General features: G+C 42.0%; 1 protein-coding gene and 1 long non-coding RNA gene across 2 annotated transcripts in view; one reads left to right on the top strand and one right to left on the bottom strand.

Moving 5' to 3' along the window:
* Positions 1 to 612: 612 nt before the first annotated feature.
* Positions 613 to 14,774, bottom strand: LOC113889469. Its single transcript, XR_003510270.1, has 3 exons — positions 14,496 to 14,774; positions 9,217 to 9,345; positions 613 to 1,197 (listed from the first exon to the last, which is right to left on the bottom strand). It is a non-coding gene; the product is annotated as an uncharacterized LOC113889469 (long non-coding RNA).
* Positions 14,775 to 14,876: 102 nt separating this feature from the next.
* RAP1A (RAP1A, member of RAS oncogene family) overlaps positions 14,877 to 21,194 on the top strand; it is an 86,497-nt gene continuing 80,179 nt past the window's right edge. The window contains exon 1 of the mRNA XM_027536176.1: positions 14,877 to 15,042. The gene's annotated coding sequence lies outside the window, so the exon portion shown is untranslated. The remainder of the gene's footprint in view (positions 15,043 to 21,194) is intronic.

Here is a 21,194-nt window from a genome sequence, read left to right as displayed (position 1 = left end):
CAACCATTCCAGAAAATGGCTGGACAGTGGATTGCCTGTCTTGAAAATTCATCCTCAAAACAATTGTTGAGGTGAAATAATCTTGGGCCTTCCAACAAAAAGATCAGCAATGTGCTTTGAAGCATCAGGACTGTCACCTCTCTTAACCTAACTAGGACCATGTTTCTCTCCATTTGTGTGACTCATCAACCTCTCAGACACTCCAGTTTCCACTCGGTTAGACTGCTTTGGGCTTAGTTGTGAGATGAAGACCTATTGCCAGAAGTTCAAGTTGGTAGTGATAATAAAACACCGAACCTCAGACAGAAAAGTGACATGGTATCTTACTTGCCAGGAATCAGCAACCACAGGACTGAAGTGATTTCCAAGATTTAGGATTTGCCGAGTGGTCCTAATTGCTAACAGCCAACAGAGGAAGGGGATTCCCCTAACCAGCCAGCCTATGCTGTGAAGAGCTGGGCAGAGTCTGCTCAGCCTATGCTGTGAAGTGCTGGGCAGAGTCTTTTAAGAATGATGGTTTGCCCATTTTTGTGGTTGGCCATCATTTTGGCAGGATAAAAATCCCCAACAGCCAGTTTATCCCACCAACCACCACTTAACAAAACACAAACAAAAACTTAGGTTTGTTTATTGAGAAGAAAACCAAAGCTCTGGACAGAAGACAGGGATAATGTCTTTGCATCCCTGGGACCTAATGGTCTCAAAAAAATATTTACTGAGGTCATTTGATTCCTGGGAGAGTTAATCATACATAATTTTCCAATCATTTCTGTCTTGGAATTGCCCTTGGAAGGCAAATCCTTGTCTTAGAGTACAACCAGGTAATGGATTGTGGCTGGACTAATTTTTTAATTGTTATAAAATGTGGTAAGGAGAGGAGAGAAACAGCAGGAGCCTGAGCCTCCCAAGAGCTTAGAACCATTTCACTGATTGGTCACTGATGAGTTGTTAGAGATGTTTCTGTTTAAAACTTGATGGGAGCAGGGAGAAGGAAGGTCCAATATGGTCACCAAGATGGCCAGAAATCCAAACGCTATGATAGAAGCTCTTGGGCAAAAGCATTGGGCAATAGGACTGGACTGTGCGTTTCTGAGGTCACGTCAGCAGTCTCCTGGGTGCAGCTTTTGCTTGCTCACGGTGCAATTTGTTCAAGCAGTGCAGCTGGGGGCAGCAGCGCTTTGGATACAAAAGTGGCGGCTGGTGAGAGAAAATCAAAGTAATCCTCATTAAGTTTCTATTATCTTAAAACTTAGAAACCCTAACGAGAGACTTTCAGAGCAAGTGGAACAGCAGGAGGGCACATCTGATGGACGCTGTCTTCTGTGAGGATGTCAATGTTGCCACAGGCCAGCAGTGTGCCCACATGCCTCGGAGCAGTTTCCCCAGAAGCAGCCAAGACAGATGGGGCACCCAGGACTCGGAAGCCACAGGGAGGAGCCCAAGAAGAAGGCCGGAAGTGACACTGGCATCCTGAAGGAGACCCTGGGCCAAAGGGCTGACTATCTTTAACCCTGCCTTTTGTTAGCTGTTCCTCAGAAACTCTGAACAGATGTAAATCTGAACAGATGTAACTTTGAAGGTCCCAGATTCTTTTAAGTGCAGTGATGCCTAAAGGAGGTCAAATTCCTTTTGAAGGACTCTCTCACCTCTACGATTCTCAAACTGTCTTCTCATCACATTTCAGGTAGAGGAACTTCCTGTGAGAAGGAGAATGCTTATTCCCCCAGCAATGAGCAATTGTGAAAACACTTCTCTGTACACTTGGCAAATGGTTTCTGGTGTTTTCTGTGCAAACACTACATCTCCTTACCAGCTCTGCAGTGTATCTGGGCACTGCACGGCCCAGTGGTCCACATCATCTCTCGGCCCTGAACCAAGAGTGTGCCCGGCAGCGCTTAGCACCATACAGGGAGTCTACGGGGTCCTCCAAACTCCCTCCTACGAGAGCAGGGGAGGAGATTATCAGGTGGCAAGTCACAGTTGTTAGGTATTGTTATTATTATCCTGATGTGTAATAAATCTGCATGTTGCAGTAAATTAAAGCAAGGCTCTGTTCTCACTTTACACACTGCCAGTAGTTTTATTGTAACAGCTTGAAGACGTGCGTTTTCCTTTTTAGGCAGAGAAGAGGAAGCTGTGAAATGTGAAGATAGAACAAAAGGATACGTGAATGTAGTCTGCCAGACAGGTATTGGACAAAAGCCAGCTCATCAGGACAGCCAGCATCTAACATATCTATGCTCAATGGTGTTCGGGAACTTTGGGGCCTTACAATGCCCACAAGAATTCATTCGAATTCATTTTCGTATCAATGGATCTGTATTCGGCAAAGAAAGACAGTGCTTTCTTTCCGTGATAAACCTGAGTTGATTGTAGGATCACACAAATTGGTTCTGGAACTCATTAAAGTCAGCAAATGAGCATTAGTGAGATAGCTGTGTAGGCTGAAATCGTGATAATCTGTTCATTTTGGCAATTACGGCTCGAAGGGTGAAGAGAGAGGTGGTGAGAAACGCTACAACTCCCAGCAACAATATTACGATGCATTTCAGGCGCCCATCCTGTGATGTACAAGCCCTGGCTTTTCTTCCTTTACACCATGCACCTCAGTTCTGCAAGAGACAAGGGAAGGGCTTGAGAAACACTTCCCGTCTACCCTTTGCCAAGTCCAAAGCCCAGGCCAAGGCCTTTAATCATATCCCCAGCATACCTGACACCTAACGAATTTTTTTGTCAAGAGTCTTCCTCTTTGGTAGCAAATCTATTGTTATTCTTTGTTTTAGAATTTAGCCTTTACTTTTGAAATTCAAATTATTAGTCATTCAAGATTTCTTAACTCTCTGGTTCCAGGGCCTTCCATTTAGCTTTTTCTTCTCTTGCACTAGGCACATAGGCTACTTTCCCCTAAACTAGGCATACTGTGTGCTAGTGCTCTGCTCTATGTCTCATTGAGTCTCCTGAGTGTTTATTAAGTTCTCGAGTGGAAGCAGTGACCGATTTTATTTTCTTGGGCTCCAAAATTACTGCCGATGGTGACTACTGCTGTGAAATTAAAAGACGCTTGCTGTTGAAAGGAAAGCTATAACAAACCTAGACAGTGTATTAAAAAGCAGACACATCACGTTGCTGACAAAGGTCCATATATTCACAGCAATAGTTTTTCCCATGGTCAGGTACAGAGGTGAGAGTTGAACCATAAAGAAAACTGAGTGCCAAAGAATTGATGTTTTTGAGTTGTGGTGTTGGAGAAGACTCTTGAGAGTTCCTGGACTGCAAGAAGATCAAACCAGTCAATCCTAAAGGAAATCAACCTTGAAAGTTCCCTGGAAGGACTGCTGCTGAAGCTCCAATACTTTGGCGACCTGATGAGAAGGGCCAACTCATTAGAGAAGACCCTGATGCTGGGAAAGGTTGAAAGCACAAGGAGAAGGGGGTAGCAGAGGATGAGATGGTTAGATGGCATTACTGACTCAATGGACGTGAATTTGAGCAAACTCCTGGAGACAGGAGAGGACAGAGGAGCCTGGTGTGCGATATAGTCCATAGGGTGGCAGAGTCAGACACAACTTAGCGACTCAGTGACTGAACAACAACAGAGTATACAGTTGATACTCAATATGTAAATGGTAATTAATTAATGTTCCAAAGAGTCATATATAGCTCATTCTACAGCTAGCAGCTCTATTCCCCTAGTTTACCATCATCTCTGTATTGCCCTGCAAAACTGTGTACTCCTCATGACTTTCCAGCCCAAAGCAACTGACACCCTTGGTAATCCCCTTGGCAAAACCCTAGTTCACCCTTTCAGTCCTCCTTAGAAAACACCACACTTTCCCTTGAATCTCATTTATTAACAGCAAGCACTAAGACAGGAAACTTCATTCTCTGAGTTTGAGTAATCTCATGAATTCTATTTTATTTCTTCTATGTTTTCCCCCTAATACATTCTACCTCTGGTTAATCTGTAACAAGCCTAATCAGTACGAACTCTGGAAAAGCTGAGATCATAATTTCTGAATCTGGTTTGAATTTGGGATTTGCTCCCTCAAGTCAAACTTAATATTGTCCATGTACTAGAAGTGTGTTTTCTACTTTCTGACCTAAAACTAATAGTTTTTATCCACAGTTTAGGATCTGGCTCAACTAATTATTAAAATAGAAAGGAAATTTCCAACCCTTTCCCTGGCCTTTCTCCTATCTTACCACAGCCTCCCCTCCCACCCCAGCACACACACACACACACACCCCCACACACACCACTGGAGATGGGAAAGATGGAGTCGTTGCTTGAATTCCCCTTAGATTGTATCATTGTTTTGAAATGATTGGTTCTTATCCAGAAGCAGACAGGGACAGAGTAAAGAGTTACTGTTTTAGCTCAGCCATATAAAGTAGTACACATCCCAGGCTTTAATCTTTCTATAAGACTGCTCTGGGATATGTTCTTCTTTCTAATGAATAAACAGAGTCATGTTAACAAATATTTACCAAATGCATATTTTGTTCCCAGTACTGTATTATTCATTTTGTTATTTGATTTAACTTAACTCTTATCCTTTAAGGTAGCATTGATGTTTCCATTTTCATAAATGAGGAAGCAATATTTAAGTTAAATTTAAATATTTAATATTTTAAATATTTAAAAATATTAGGTGGGATAGATCCAAGATGATTAGAACCAGAAGACTGATGATGGTGACTCCCACTTACCTCCCCACAAATCAATTAGAAGAACATTCATGGGCCGATCCTGCACTCTTTGAACCATTACTATGAAACTCCTCACTACCCCCTCCAGGTGGGGACACAGTTTTGAGGGTATTAGCCTGCTGTGGCCACCTTTACCTGGAAAAGCAATAAAGTTATTCTTTTCTACTTCACCCCTACCCCTCAAATATTAGGTGGCTCGTGCTGAGGAGTAGAACCAGAGTTTTGGATTCCAGGCCTACTGTTCTTCACATTTCACCATGTTTCTTCTTGTCCTATTTTTAACTTTGTGCTAATAAAATTCTATATGCTAGAACTATAACTCTCTGTACAAGGTGGTTACTCTTAAGTAACCTACAGAGGACAGACATCTGCATGTTACTTGAGTATGTACCATTCTGATGAAACCCCATCCTAGAGATGGCATTGACTCCTGAGTAAATACTCACCTAGTAAATACTCAAGTAATACTTCATAAAGGTTTACCCAAATTTCTCATGGAAATTTGGAGCTTAAGACATCTCCAAGAGTGGGTCTGAGTGTTGTGCATCAAGGGAAGGAATAGAAAACCTGATGATACTATGAGATGCTGGTTGGGTGTTCCTTTATGCCATAGATAATGGGTCTAAGTCATATTACTTTAATTTGTTGTAAGGGGTATTGAAAGTGGCATGAAAATGGCGGGGGGTTTGGGGGGGGTGGAATCTCTGCCTAGATATTTTTGTCTATTTTTTAAGATGTTTGGTTAGCAAATAATGATTTATCTTTCCTGTAAAAACAGCTAGTATTTTTTATTTTAGGATTTACCGTGTGTCAGTTACCATTGTAAATGTTTATGTATTATTTAATTTTCACAACAACTCTATGAGGAAAATTTTACATACACAGATACTGAGGCTCTGAGAGGGGAAGTAATTTGTCCAAGGTCACATAGCTGGTAAGTTGTAGGGTCAGAATTTGAAGTCACACTCTGGAGCGTGACTCCAGAGCCTACATGTTTAATCACATTTAGGGTTTCCAGATAAAATACAGGATGTCAAGTTAAATCTGAATTTCAGATAAACAAACCCTAAGTATTGCATGGAACATATTTACACTAAAAATATGTTGGTTGTTTATCTGAAATTCAAATTTAACTGGACATCTTGTATTTTTATTTGCTAAACCTAGCAACCCTAACCACATTCTTCTGCCTTCTTAAAAAGGCATACATATGTCTGTATCTATACAGGTTGCTTAATTTGTGGTTTACATATGCTCGAGTTTTGTTACAGAATAGGAAATGATGTTAACTCATCCACAAACTAGAATAGGCCTCTTGGATTCCTCTTCCTTCCATTTATCGAAGGCTGGGCTGGTCTGGGGCCAGTCTTTCCTCTGATAGGGTGGTTAAGTGCAAGCTTTTCTCTATTGATAAGAGAAGTCTCTGCCTACGGTTGGCACATTCTGGCCTCCTGCCTACATCAAATTTTCTCTTCAGAGGCCAGAAGTGTCCTGCCTGGTGCTCACTCTTACTTGCTTGCTGCAGAAATCTTAGATTCTTTGTTGGAGTTTTAGAGTTGCATGGTTGAGTAGCTGCTTCCTCCCAGATGATGATGTTCACAGAAAGAAATGGAAAAGGATGAGCTGGCTTATCAGAAAACTTAGCAGAAAGGGACACTGCACATCAAATCTGTTGTGTAAAACAATAAATAGGCAATATACACAACACCAAACACTCATGTTTATCTGGGTGTCCACTGATGGATGAATAAAGAAAATCTGGTGTATGTACATAAAATGGAATATTATTCAGCAATAAAAAGAAGGAAATCTTCCCATTTGTGACAATGTGGATGGATCTAAAGGGCATTAGGCTATGTGAAGTATGTGAGAGAAAGACAAATACTGTATGATCTCTCTTATACTTGGAATCTAGAAGAAAAAACAAAACTCATAGATACAGAGAATAGATTGACAATCGCCAGAGGTGAGAGAAATGGGTGAAGAGGGTCAAAAGGTTAAAGAAAAATTAGATGTTGTCTGACTAGCATACAGCTCATCCCTCATGTGATTCACTACACAAGTTGGACAACATCTGCGCAGGTTTATGCCTTACTCAAATAGACAGGTTTACTGACCACACGCTCATATGTCAGAACAATATGAAGTAGCCGCAAAATATTCTAAATGTTTACTCTCATTTTCTGTATTTATCTAAAGGTCAGCTGGTGCTATGGTCTGAATGTTTGTATTCCCCCAAAATTCTTATGTTGAAATCCTAATTCCCAAGTAACATGTCCAAGGTCACACAGTTGGTAAGTGGTAGGGTCAGAATTTGAAGTCGCACAGTGTGACTCCAGAGCCTACATGTTTAATCACACTTAGGGCTGCCAGATAAAATACAGGATGCCAAATTAAATTTGAATTTCAGATAAACAAACCCCAAGAATTGCATGGAACTTTACACTAAAAATATATTTGAGGTGGGCACTTGTGAGGTACTTAGACTTCGAGGGTAGAGCCTTTGTGAATGGAATTAGTGCCCTTATGAAGGGACTTCCCTTGTGGTCTATCGATTGAGAGTCTGCCTGCCACTGTAAGAGACACGGGTTCCGACCCTGGTATGGGAAGACTGTACATGCCATGGAGCAACTGAGCTCGCACACACCACGACTACTAAAGCCTGCATGCCCTAGAGCCCGCGCGCTGTGACAAGAGAAGCCACTGCAATGAGAAGCCTGTGCACTGCAACTAGAGAGTAGCCCACTCACCACAACCATAGAAAGCCTGCACAGCAATGAAGACCCTGTGCAGCCAAAAAAAAAGACATGCCAGAGAGACCCCCTGCCCCTCCCACCAGTTGAGGATACAGCAAGAAGGTGCCAATAAGAACCAGAAAGAAGGCCTTATCTAGAACATGAGCATGCTGGCATTGTGATCTCAGTTTCAGTATCTAAAACTGTGAGAAATACATCTCTGTTGTTTATAAGCTATCCAGTCTGTGATATTTTGTTATAGCAGCCTCAGTGAACTACAACTGGTATTAAGCAATTCTGTGGACCAGCACCAGTCTGTGGGCCACACTTTGGACAGCACTAATACAGAAAAGATCAACTTAGCACATAACTAAAATATACAGATATGCTAATGATTTCGATGTTTGGCTTGTATTCGCTCTCCCTCCCTCACCCACTGCCCCCCTCACTCTCTCTCCATACCACACACACACACACACACACACATACATACACATATTCCTGAAATATTTACTGAGAAACTACTATATGCCGGGTACTTTTCTAGGTTCTGGAAATATGGCAATGAACAAAACAGATCAAGTGCCTGTCCTCAGGAAACTTCCATTCTAATTCAACCAATGTTCTGACACCCATAGATCTGAGTTCCAGCTCAATTTCCCACCAGTTAATAGCTCTGTGTGCGTGTGCATGCTAAGTTGCTTCAGTCATGTCTGATTCTTTGAGACCCCATGGACTGTAGCCCGCCAGGCTTCTCTGTCCATGGGATTCCCCAGACAAGAACACTGGAGTGGGTTGCCATGCCCTTTTCCAGGGGATCTTCCCAACCCAGGTATCGAACCTGCATCTCTTATATCTCCTGCACTGGCAGGCAGGTTCTTTACCACTAGCACCACCTGCTAAGCCCTAATAGCTCTGTACTTCTCTACAATTCTTGTAATCACCCTGAACTACTTTCCCTAATTCAAAATGAGACTGATACCTACCTTAATGACATTGTTGGTAGGATTAAATTAGGTACCGTGGAATCATTTGGAAAACTGTAAAATGATATACCAATGTCAGTCAGAGTTTTACCCTGTTTCCTCCTTGAAGGCAAGTACCATATTTTTTCTTTCTTTGTATATCTGGTAACAAGTGTAAGTGCTTAGCAAGGAGCAAGCACTTGATTAAGGCTTATTGAATAAACAGACATAAGGTCCTACACATGTGAATTATGTTTTCTGTGCGTAAAACATAGCACCTGCTGTTCAAATCCTTAAAACCACTGCACCAACAGGAAAAGTATATTTCGTACTGTGGAACAGAGAAAATGTAATTCTATTCTCAGGTTTCAGGTTTCTAAGGGTTAAAGGTCTAAAAATACATTTTATAAACAATTATTAGATGGAAACCTCTTTTTATTGATTTGTATCACCATCTGAATGGCTCTTATAGGCCTTTTCCATAAATTGACCCTCTGAGTAGTTAAACTGATCCTGCGAATTCCAAGCATGCCCATGTTCTCTAGGATTATGGGTTAGAAGTGACTTGTAAAACTACCCTATAAAAGGCGGGAAGCATTTGGAAGAAACTCTCAGCAAATAGTAACATGAAAAGAAACACAGTCTGTTTCTTTTCAAAAGTTGGAATTTCATATTAGAAAATCTCCTGGTTTTGTTTTTGTTTTTAATTTTAAGATCAGTTTACTAAGTTCAATGACAAAAGCTATCAGAAGAAGATTTTCCTAAAAATTATTTTTTCTTGGAAAAAAAGAAAGGAAAATCACCACCTTCTCAGCGTAGCCACCGAAGCTGTGGCAGTCAGAACGCTCGAGGACAGGGGTAGTCCATCAGTTGGTCAAGGCAGTGTCAGGGTCAGCAGGAATGTAGCCTAGATCCTCCTCATCCTCCTCCGGGTCCTGGAACAAAGAATCATCCACCTCCATATCATTTCCTACATCCTCCAAGAACAGGGAATCAAGATGTGTCAGGATTATTAACTATTTTGAATGGCTGTTTCCCATTTCATCACTTTTTTCCTGCTTGTTCTTCTTTCCTTCATTTCTTTTTAATTTCCAAGAGTTCTTGGCCTTCCAACTTAAGAAATTCTCAATTGTCACATCAGTGCTTTTGGCCCCTTCTGCTTCTTTTTCTCTTTGTTTCTTCCAAGGTATAAAGACATTCTCTTTTAGGGCTACTGATACCACTCTTAGAGTTAAGGAGCATGAATGTTCTTCTAGAACTCAATTCACAGGCTAATTGAGGAGTACCTCATATATATCAGGCACAAGACTGACACTGAAAGCGGCAATGATACAGAAAGCAGTGATCTGTAAGAAGGAAAATTTTGTAACAGCAATACAATGAATGCATAAAATAAATGACAAGGCAACTTATGAGTACCACAGGTGAGGTTAAAAACAGAAATTGTAGGGAATTCCTAGCTGTCCAGTGGTTAGGACTTGGTGTTTTCACTGCCGGGGCCCAGGTTTGATCCCTAGTCAGGGAAATAAGCCATGCAGTACAGCAAACAAACATCAACACCAACAAAAACCAGAAACTGTATTTAGGAGGAGAGGAACAATCAGAAACGTTTCCAGGTACAAACTGCTACATAAGACAGGCCTTCAAGAATTTCAACAGATTTGGGGTCTGGAAGAAGAAATGGGAGGCACATGTCCAGGCAGAGACAATTTACGCAAATGAGTTAGCTGCTTTGTAAAAAGTTGGTAGGAAATATAGCAAGCAGTTCAGTTTTGCTTGAGAACCAGCACTCCATTATGTAAAGGGGCAGTGCAGGGTAAGGCTGGAAAAGGGACATTCAACTGGACAAATGTCAGATTAAGCAGTTTTACCTAATTTGACAGGAAACCACTGATAATTTTTAAAATAGGGTGGAGCTGTGATCTGGCCACTGCTTTAGGGAGATGGTTCTGGCAAGAACACCAAATGGACTGAAGGGAAAGCAACTAAGCGGAAGACCAAATAGGAAACTACAGCAAAAGTCTAGATGAGAGGTAACCAGTAGCTGACTGAGGGCAGTGGCAATGGGGACACAGAGGCAGGGGCGGATGGAAAAGACACTGGGTAGGAAAGGTCTATAACTCTGTCTAATTCGGTACCCCCCAGCCCCATGTGGCTATCTAAATTGAATTTATGTACACTAAAGTTATAAACTTTGTTACTGGCGTGCTGTAGTCAATGGGGTCACAAAGAGTCAGACATGACTGAGCGACTGAACAAGTTATAAAATCCAGTTCCTCAGTCAATGCTCGATAGCCACATGACTACTGTATTAGATATGCGGATAAAGAACATTCTCATCACAGCAGAATGTTTTATTGGATGGTGTTGATCACTGCACTTTGGGGGTCAGTTGGGTGCAGGGATGGGGAAGATGGATTAAAGGTGGCTGAAGTTTGGTGGATGAATGACTGAGAAAGATAATGCCAGGAGCAGGAAAGCGGAAGTAAGGAGGAAAGATGTTTAGTTTCCGTCAAACATCAGGCAGGACAAAGTACCTACACAAATGCTCGGGTGAGTAAAGCAGGGCAAAAGGGACTCTCCCAAGGCTCATAAAGCCACACAATCTCCTGCTCTCAACCTCCCCCAGGTCAGTGGATCACAAGGACTGTGACAAGACAGGAGCCCAAGAGTCTGGTATTCCCTCAACTCCGAGGTACCTGCCTGGACCTCATTTCTCACAGACACCTCACTCACCCTTTCCCATGCTCAATTCTTGGAAAGTCCCCTTGCTTCCACTTACTTGATAGCTTTCTCTTGAACTAATCTTTCCTACAGGGACCACCAAACCATTGACCCCACTGCTTTTTTACTTGCTCTCTGGGAACCCACTCCAGTATTCATTTTTGCCTGGGAAATCCCATGGACAGAGGAGCCTGGTGGGCTACAGACCATGGTGTCAGAAAGAGTCAGACATAACTTAGCGACCAACAGCAAAACAGCTGTTCCCTCCCAGCTTAGATTCTAAGGCCTATCACTATAACTACTCCCTGCCTTATACTCCTCCCCTTTTCAGGACTTCCATCAGCAAAACCCAGCCCTAGCCAAATCTACCTCTCCTTCAACCCCGCAAGCTATGGAATGTGGCTGGAGAAAAACCATACGACCTTGCTGAGTGGTCTCATTCAAATATAGGACCACCAACTCAAGAAGACCTTCAGCCTTGTCCATACTACACTTCCACTCTTGGAGGGAATTCTTTCTCACTTCTTCCATCTTTCTCACAGCTTCCATCTCATATACCCAACAGCCCTTCCCTACTCACAGCTTTCTATTGCTAAGAATAAAAGAAAGCTCAACAGCCCTCATCTACCTTATCAAACCCACGGAGGCAACTTGCACAAAGAATATTTGGTACAAACTGGGAAAAGAAGCACACAAACTTTGTATGTGTGCATGTGATGATACGGAGGATTTTCTAAAAGGCACTGCCTCTGAAGATGGAGGAATTAGAAAAGGTGCCCCTTCCTCCAGGTTGATTTGGCCTCAAAACTTGGTTGGAAAAACAGAGGCTGGATTTCAGCTCCCACATGCTTCCTGGACAGACATGGCCTGAATAAGCCATCACCAAATTTACTACCTGACCTCACTGTGTTTGTGCCCATAAACGTTGCCTTCTCTCCTAAAATACTGTCCTTGCTCCTATCCACAGTCAACTCCTCCACTTCTACGCTAGGTCCCATTGCTTCTCACCTACTGAAGGACAAGCTTTCTCTAGCTGACCCCTCTTATCTTCTGCACCATCACCTTTACCTCTCTAAAGGATCATTCCAGCATACCAACATACGGAAACAACTCCTATCTTTAAAATACCTCCCCTAAATAACAAGTGAACTAAAGAGCCTTTTGATGAAGGTGAAAGAAGAGAGTGAAAAAACTGGCTTAAAACTCAACATTCAAAAAAAAAAAAAACAAAGATCATGGCATCCAGTCCCATTACTTCATGGCAAATAAATGGGGAAACAATGGAAACAGAGACAGACTTTATTTTCTTGGGCTCCAAAATCACTGCAGAAGGTGACTGCAACCATGAAATTAAAAGACGCTTGCTCCTTCGAAGAATGGCTATGACAAACCTAGACAGCATATTAAAAAGCAGAGACATTACTTTGCTGACAAAGGTCCATCTAGTCAAAGCTATGGTTTTTCTAGTAGTCTTTTGGGGGCTTCCCTACAGCTCAGATGGTGAAGAATCTGCCTGCAATGGAGGAGACCAGGGTCCGATCCCTGGGTCAGAAAGATCCCCTGGAGAAGGAAATGGCAACCCACTCCAGTACTCTTGCCTGGAGAATCTCATGGACAGAGGAGCCTGGCAGGCTACAGTCCATGGGGTCGCAAAGAGTCACACACTACCGAGTGACTAACACTACTACTATTACTATGTACGGATATGAGAATTGGACCATAAAGAAGACTGAGTGCCAAAGAATTGATGCTTTTGAACTGTGGTGTTGGATAAGCCTTGAGAGGCCCTTGGACTGCAAGGAGATCAAACCAGTCAATCCTAAAGGAAATCAACCCTGAATATTCATTGGAAGGACCGATGCTGAAGCTGAAGTTCCAGTACTTTGGCCATCTGATGTGAAGAACTGACTCATTGGAAAAGATCCTGACGCTGGGAAGGATAGAAGGCAGGAGAAGGGGAGGACAAAGGACGAGATGATTGGATGGCATCACTGACTCAATGAATATGAGTTTGAGCAAGCTTCAGGAGATGGTGAAAGACAGGGTGAAAGCTTCAGGTGAAAGACAGGGAAGCCTGGCACGCTGCAGTCCATTGGGTCATAAAGAGTTGGATACGACTGAGCGACTGAACAACGATCCCAAGTACTCCTCTCTCTCAGTGGATCCTGAGGGCAAAGGTCCTCAAGAGCTGCTTAGACTTGCTATGAACACTTTTCTTCCTCACCTCCCATCTCTTGTTAACACACCCTAATCAGACTTCACTGAAACTGCTTTTCTCAAGGACATCAGCATCCTTCATCAGGTCAAATGCAGTGTTCAAACCCTCAGTCCTCACCTTATTTATTTCAACAGTATTTGATAAGGCTGATCACTCCCACTTTCCTGAAACAACTCTCTTATCTTCCAACACTCCACCCTCTCCTGGTGTGGCTCCTATCTGGTAGTTCCTTCTCCTCTAATTTCCGAAGGTTGGAAGTCATTTTGGTCCTCTCCACTAGCTACTCTCCTTCCTAAGTGATTTTATGTAAGACCTAAGGCTTAAAAAGCATCTATGTGCTGATGATTCCCAAATTCATATCTTCAGACTCATATATCCATACAATTGTTTACTCAACATCTCCACTTGGATGTAGAACAAGCACTTTATGTAACGTACAAAACAGAATTCCTACTTCCCCCATTCCAAATTTTCTTCTCTTTAAATCTTATCCAGCTCACTAAATAATACCACCACTAACTCACCCTTTAGGTCCTGAACTTAAAAATCAGCGATGAGCTTTTGTTCGTTCACATTCTCTGCCAAATCCATTCCAATTCAAAGTGTATCTGAATACATACTGATACACCCCTTCTACGCCTTCTCTGCTGCCATCCTAGTCCAAGCGACCACAAAGAGCTTCCTCACTGGTCCCTCCTTGAAGACATCTGTGCTTCCCTGTATTTTACAAATAATAGCAAAAGTAACTCTTTAAAATGTGAACGAGATGCGGTCATTTCTCTGCTCACCCTCCCATGGCTTTCTGTTGCTCTTAATAACAGCCCATAAGGCTCCATAGGATCTGACCTCCCCCATCACCTCTCTCAACCTACTACTGCTCTGTGGCTAGCTGATTACACTCAGCCATACTAGCCTTTTTTGTTGGTCCTGCAACATGCCGGGCTATCCCTACCTTTGCGTGTACAGCCGAGGTTCTTTCAGCTTGGTAGACTCCCATCCGTTTCCCCTCCCCTCCCGAGGTATTTGCTAGGCTTATTCCTTCATGTCATAGCGTATGTGCTTATAGGGCTCCTCTGAGGGGCAATACCTGGCCATCTATGAAGTCATCCTATTCCTGGTTTTATTTTTCTTCACTCCACTTACCACTTTCTGAAATTTTTATTTCTTTGTTGTCTCTTCTCTCCCACTAGAATGCAAGCTCCATAAAGGCCTTTACTTCCATTATTCTCTGTGCCTAGGACAGTGCCTGGTACCTACTAGATGCTCAATTAGTACTTGTCAAATGGTCGTATTCCCTCCAAAATTCTTCTCCCGAATCTTCGAACCATTTCTCATTTCATTTCCGGCCTCCCCCCTCCACTACCCAGCCCAAGCTAAAAGCCGAAGCTCCCCACTCCTCCCCCGCGGCATTCTTAGCTCTTCCACCTCCTTCCTGCGCGGCCCCTTTAAGCGGACTCCGGAAAGCCGTGGGGAAGGCGGGGCCGAAACCTTGCAGACGCCGACTCGAAGGGGCGGGGCGGAACTTGGGGGCGGGGCCTGCGTGCTGCGTGCGTGCGCGTTCTGGAGGCTCCGCCGCCGCTGCTCTCGAGGCCGCTACCGCCGCCGTCGCCGCGTAGAGCCGGAGCAGGAGCCACGGCCGAGAGGAGGGAGGAGGAGGAGGAGGAGGTGGAGGAGGTGCCGGACCGGGGGGGTGAGTGAGGGGCGGGGAGCCGGAGCCGGCCCCAGAGGGAGCGAGGGGCGCGGGTCGGACGAGTCCGGGCCGAGGCGGCTCCTGTCGCCGGTCAGTCCCCTGGCTCCCCCTTCCTCCTCCGTGTTCCCTCGGTGTCCGGGGCGGCGGCCCGGGGGCCTGGCCGGCGGGAGGGGCCAGGACTTGGGGAGGCCCGGCCGCCGCCACCGGGGCCGGAGCCAACCACGCCCGCGGACCGAGCCGGTCGACTGTGGCTGGGCCTGCGGGAGAGGGACGGGAGGGGCCCGGGCCGGGTGTGGGAGAGAAAGAGGACATTGTGTCCCCCACCCTCCAACTCCCCGAGGTGTCATGGCACAAGCCCATTTCCCTCTCCATCTCCCGGGACACTGTGCCCTCGCCCCTTGCTGCCTGAGAGAGGTACTAGATTGGACATCGCTACATTTTTTTTCTTGCTTGTACCCTGACTAGTGTCAGCTCTTCTTTCAAACCCATTTCACCCTTTGGGGGGCACACGAAGAAGGGAGTTGGAGGGTTGGGTGAATTTTCTGACCTCGCTGGACTGCTGGAGAAGTGTGGGTAGACGGGAGCGGTGTCCTTTCTGTGTTCACTTGTCAGGGTTCGGGATCTCGCATTTCTTCATTCCCCTAGCGCACAGAGCTGACATCTTTACACCCCACTCCACCTCTCAGCCCCTTTCCCGCCCTCTGTCCCCCGCGTCTTCCGTAGCATGCCATGTGTTCGTCTTTTCGGCGTGGCCTTTCTTGGGTCTCTGCTTCCTCCCTGAATTTTGTTAGGGAAGAGGTCACCGTGTGATTCTTGTTTTCCTTCAGGCTGGACTGGTAGGAGTGTCTTTTTGCCCCCTTATTCAGGAAGTTAAGGACAGTGTCCTCAGCTGAATTGTGTAATTTACTGCTATGGGGAAAAGATGAGGGGAAGACATCAACTCACAGGGCTAAGAAGCAGAGTTTAGGGGACCTTTGGACCTCTTGGAAAAAGAACTAGCGTTCAGGAGTCATTCCATTTTGGGAGGGAAGACCATTCTGTCACTGCTTTGAAGGAAGTGGGGTATAAAAAGAAAGGGAATAACAGGGCAGGAGGTTAATGGGTCACAGCCGTACAGGTGGCCACAGTTTTCTGTCTGCTGGGTTTGAAATGATTCTTTTTGTTTTTATCACAGTAAGAGTAAAGTATCAGCCTTTAGTTTTAACGTGAAGCTCCTACCTTCAAAAGCATGCTGAAGGGCAGTCTCAGAAGGGATGCTGCTGGAAACAGGATTTGGAAACTTTATTTTGGTTTCCTGTCACAGTGTGTGGGGGTGGGCACACGTGTGTGTAGTTTTTCTTTTCTTTTGATGTAACTGGTATCTGTGGATATTTTGACATAATAAGCACTAAATCAGGCCCTGAGCTCCTTTCTGTCTGTATTATGATTTCCTATACCACTTTCTGTTTGAAATTATATTTGTGTTCGCTGGATTTCTTTTTAGTCTGGTGTTTCAGTGAATCTTGTTTCCTATGTATTTTGAATTATGTACTACAAAATATGGTTAAGTGTAAGGTGCTCAAAATCACACCATGCCCGGCACATGGTAGGCACTTGGTATTTCTTGAATGAAATGTGTTATTGCAAAGATGTGTCTTGGTTTTATATATTTTCTATCCTTTGAGAGGTAGCTCAAATTAGATTTCACTTCACTTCCAACATACAAAATAGTAATTATTAACCTTTTCTGGGCCACTGATACCTTTGAGAATATAATGAAATGCACATATAGACTCTCTCCTCAGGAAAGAAGTAATAGACATTTAGGTACAGAATTTTACATCTTTAGGGACTGTCTGAAGCCAACCATGGGTGCTTGTCTTAAATGTAAACTCTGAGTATTATTCAGTTCTATATTAAAAGTGTTCAGAAGCCTTTGTTCACTTTCTGTGTGACCTCAAGCATGAGTGTCTACCCTCACAGACTTATTTGGGTCTTTGGGAACAAGATTTTAAGACTGATTGTTATTAACAGTTTTATGGGAAAAGTTCTCATAATTCTAAAGAAATGGCTTTGAGGGAGATAAGATTGTCATAGTCACTATTGACAGCTTAAAATCATAATCACGACTGACTTACATTTTTTGTTGTTTAAACTCCTTAGCAATATGATCACTAAAAAAGGTTCACAGATCATTTTTCCTATTCTCTCCCAAGTTTGTTTATATGCATGGTTTTTGGTGTAGTTAATAATTATTGTATCAGTATTCAGTATCTGTTTAACAAGTGCTTTTTAAACGCCTATTATGTGAATAAAACAAAGTCCTTGCTATCATGGAGTTTATATACTAATCAGGAGAGATGGGCCATAACCATATAAATACAGAATAAGTCCGATGGTAAGAAATATGCAGAAGAGTAAAGTGGGGTTAGAGGGTACAGAGAGTGGCAAGGAATGGTAGCCAGGGAAGACATGATGCTGGAGTAGAGACCTGAAGAAAGTGAGGAATTTATGCTCTCTAGGGGAAGAAGATAACAGGCAGAGACCACTCAGTGTACTTGGCCTTTTGGAGAAGGCCAGTAAGCAGGAGGGAAAATGAGAGAGCTTGAGATTAGAGAAGTGGCTGCGGCCACTGTAAAGCCTGTAGGCAGTGGTCAGAACTTTGAATTTTACTTTGAATGAAATGGGAAACCACTGGAGGGTTTTGGGTAGAAGAGAGAACTGTTCTGACTTAAGTCTATGGGAACTGTTCTGGCTGCTATGTGAAAATCAACTTGGGGAAGGCAGCAGGGAGTGGAAGCAGAAAGACCAATTAGGAGGTTAATGTTCATTTTAAACCTTTTTGCATGGTTGCAAAATAGTCTGTCTGCCTGTTCTTGGGCATATAGATAGTTTCCTTTACCCCTTATTGAAAATAACAATGAAACGAACACTTTTGTGTATGCAACATTTTCTTTCTTTTTAAATATTTCCTTGGAATTGATTTCCAGAAGGACTACTGAATCAAAGTATATAAATGTACTTGTCTTCTTGGTGTATCTATTAATTCCTTCAGAGAGTAGTTTGTACTAAAGTGACAGCCACAGTTGTTGATCTGAAGTTTCATGCAATGTTACTTGAGTGAATATTATTTAATACTTAAACAATTTGAATTATAAAAAGAGACCTTTTAGATCATTAGGTTGAATTTTCCAGTAGCTCACATGAGTTCATAACGTTCGTTCAACTCTCTAACATTTTAATAACAGGGTGCTAATTGTTGGGGATAACAGTTGGATTAGACAGGGTCTCTGCCCTCAGGAAGTTTTATATTATGTCATAATTTGTGATCTCATAGTTAAATAACTTAAAATCTTGTCAGTGTTTACTATTACTCAAGAACTTTGTTAGTATATGGTTGGTGGTCTTTTATAAAGAATAGATATCCCAGTCAAGTACCTAATTTTTCATATTAGTTCTTTTTTTCTTATAAAAGGACTTTTCAATGGTATCAGCGATTAGGTTAATTTCTGTTTTGTATGTCTTTAGAATCTTAAATCTCTGATAGCCTCTGTTTTGTTCTTTGCAGTAAATTATGCAACTAGCACTTAGTTGAGGACTCTCACAGTTGAATTTTTAAATTGTTGTAATTCTTTGTAAGTTATTCAAAACACAGAGACTATTGTTTCTGTTAAGTCAACATTGCCTCTTTGAAATTTTATTTAGATTATGAGGAAGGATGATATCAGTCTGTTTTAATAGAATTATACCATTGTGATGGCATTGCTCAGCATTTCTAATTCAGAAGTCTAAAAGGCTTGATTTGACATGAGCAGAAACTCCAGCATCTATAAAGTGAGTGGGCTGAGCCAATGGAGTTTACCTGCAAGCACCGAGCACTGTGTCTCACACGTGCTAGGGACCCAGCAAATGTCCATTGAACCTCATATAACCTCTAAGCTCCCAGTTCTAAAATTCTCATTTTAGAAGGTCAATAGAAATATCTTGTATAAAGCATTTATATCTTAATGTTGTGGTAAGTTTAAAATTGTGAACATAAACTTACTTCCTCCTAATGTTCCTTTCAAATTGAACTCATCAATTTTAAAAAGAGTTATAGCATATTGCCAAGTATTTTCTGCTCGTTCTGATGTCACATACTGCTATATGACTTAATGCCAAATTCATATCTTATGGAAATGATTACTGTTTAAAATAAAAATACTTAAGCTTTCTTATGTTACTGAGACAGATGAAGGGTCCATTTTTTTCCCTTTTGTTTGTGTCTGAAATTTGGAGATTACAAATGGTAGTTTTTTGTGCTTTTCACTTTCATATACAGAGAAAGTATTGGCCATTTTACATGTTGAATTTTTGTAATAGTGGTTATGAGTATGCAATGAAGGTTCACACATGCTCTCTCCAATCCTGTTTGCATTCAATTTTGAGATGACTGATTAAGAAAGTAGTTTGTTTCAGAGTTAAAAGATCCAGATTAGTATTGAACCTATAAATTTAGTTTATCACAGTGTTCTGATCCATTAAGCAGTTCAGCAGAGAACTGTGCCCTGCTCTCATTTCCACTTGAAAATAGGCCTTTTAGAGGTAAAAGGTGCAAAGGAAGTTGTGTATGATGGTTAAGGTGGAGTTGAGATAGTGTACTTTTGTTAAATGGTCTAAAAACCATCCTTTTATTATAATTTTTCAGAAGTACATGATATACACATGGAGGATTAAATATGTTCTATGAAATTATTTTCAATTATTAGACTAATAGCTTTTTTTTAAAGTTCTAATGACTTATTTAGGCTGTATAAATTTAGATTAGATAAATCTGGAAAAGAAGATTTCTTTGCATATCCAGTTTTTCCAGGGATAGAGATAGTTTCCTATCTCCACCCTATTTATTTAGTTCACATTGATAGAGAGTGGTTCAAAGTGTGGAATGGTAAAATTAACCAAATTTAGGATTAAATGCATAATTCTTTGTTTGGTTTCAGAATATATTTAAATTAGGCTATATCTCATAAGGATCGGAATGTACTAAACTACACTAAGTCCATTCTAAAGGAGATCAGCCCTGGGTGTTCTTTGGAAGGAATGATGCTAAAGCTGAAACTCCAGTACTTTGGCCACCTCATGTGAAGAGTTGACTCATTGGAAAAGACTCTGATGCTGGGAGGGATTGGGGGCAGGAGGAGAAGGGGACGACAGAGGATGAGATGGCTGGATGGCATCACTGACTCAATGGACACTGTGTGTGTTCACTCACACAGTCTGAGTGAACTCTGGGAGATGGTGATGGACAGGGAGGCCTGGCGTGCTGCGATTCATGGGGTCGCAAAGAGTCAGACACAACTGAGTGACTGAACTGAACTGAACTGAAACTACACATAACTGATAAAAGACACTGTTGGATTAATTAAAGCTTGAGATGACTTTGAATCCACAAGTACATATGTATGCCTGTAACATGCATGGTTGTTTGCAGTGCTATGTTATACTCACTCAGAACTGTAGCTTAGTTATCAGTGACAAAAGTATAAAGTTGAAGAGACACAAAAAACTGGGTACAACTGTTTCTTTGGACAAAGCCCAGATGCCACTTATATAAGATTCTAAGTAATAGTAGGAATTCTTATTGCAGACAGAACATTTCAGATCTGTCAAATGTGTGATCCAGAGAGTAAATTCATTCACTATTTTTCGTGATATTTTTAAATTCATAGTCATTCTGTTCTAGACAAGTATTGTATAGAATATTAAGCAAGCAACCATAACTTAATTATTTTAGCAGCTGACATTTAACACTAATCTTTGGGTTTTATGTAGTTTTCAGTGTCTATCCCAAATCACTGATGTCTTTTAAACTACCTTTTAAATTTCATTGTGTAGTTGTGGAAATATTGCATAATTTCATTAATAGATTTCAGATTCAGTCATTGAACAGATGTGTGAGTGACCCAGTATTAGGCTGTTTGATGGAAACTGAGACGTGGGGATGTAATTTCTACTCTAAGGAATTTATTATAGTCTAGTAATTTATTTTGTTTGCCAGAACCTGACATATGTTTTATAAATAAATGTTGTGTTTTCATGATTGAGTAAAAATAGAACAATACTCATTTTCTAAGTAAAATCTTTGTGATATTTTAATTCTCTTTCAGTTGCTAACAACTATTTCTGTAGTCTTA

The sequence above is a fragment of the Bos indicus x Bos taurus genome, chromosome 3 (assembly GCF_003369695.1).
Source record: "Bos indicus x Bos taurus breed Angus x Brahman F1 hybrid chromosome 3, Bos_hybrid_MaternalHap_v2.0, whole genome shotgun sequence".
NCBI classification, from domain to species: domain Eukaryota; kingdom Metazoa; phylum Chordata; class Mammalia; order Artiodactyla; family Bovidae; genus Bos; species Bos indicus x Bos taurus.
Note: the sequence above shows the minus strand (reverse complement) of the source record. Positions and strands in the feature narration are given on the sequence as shown.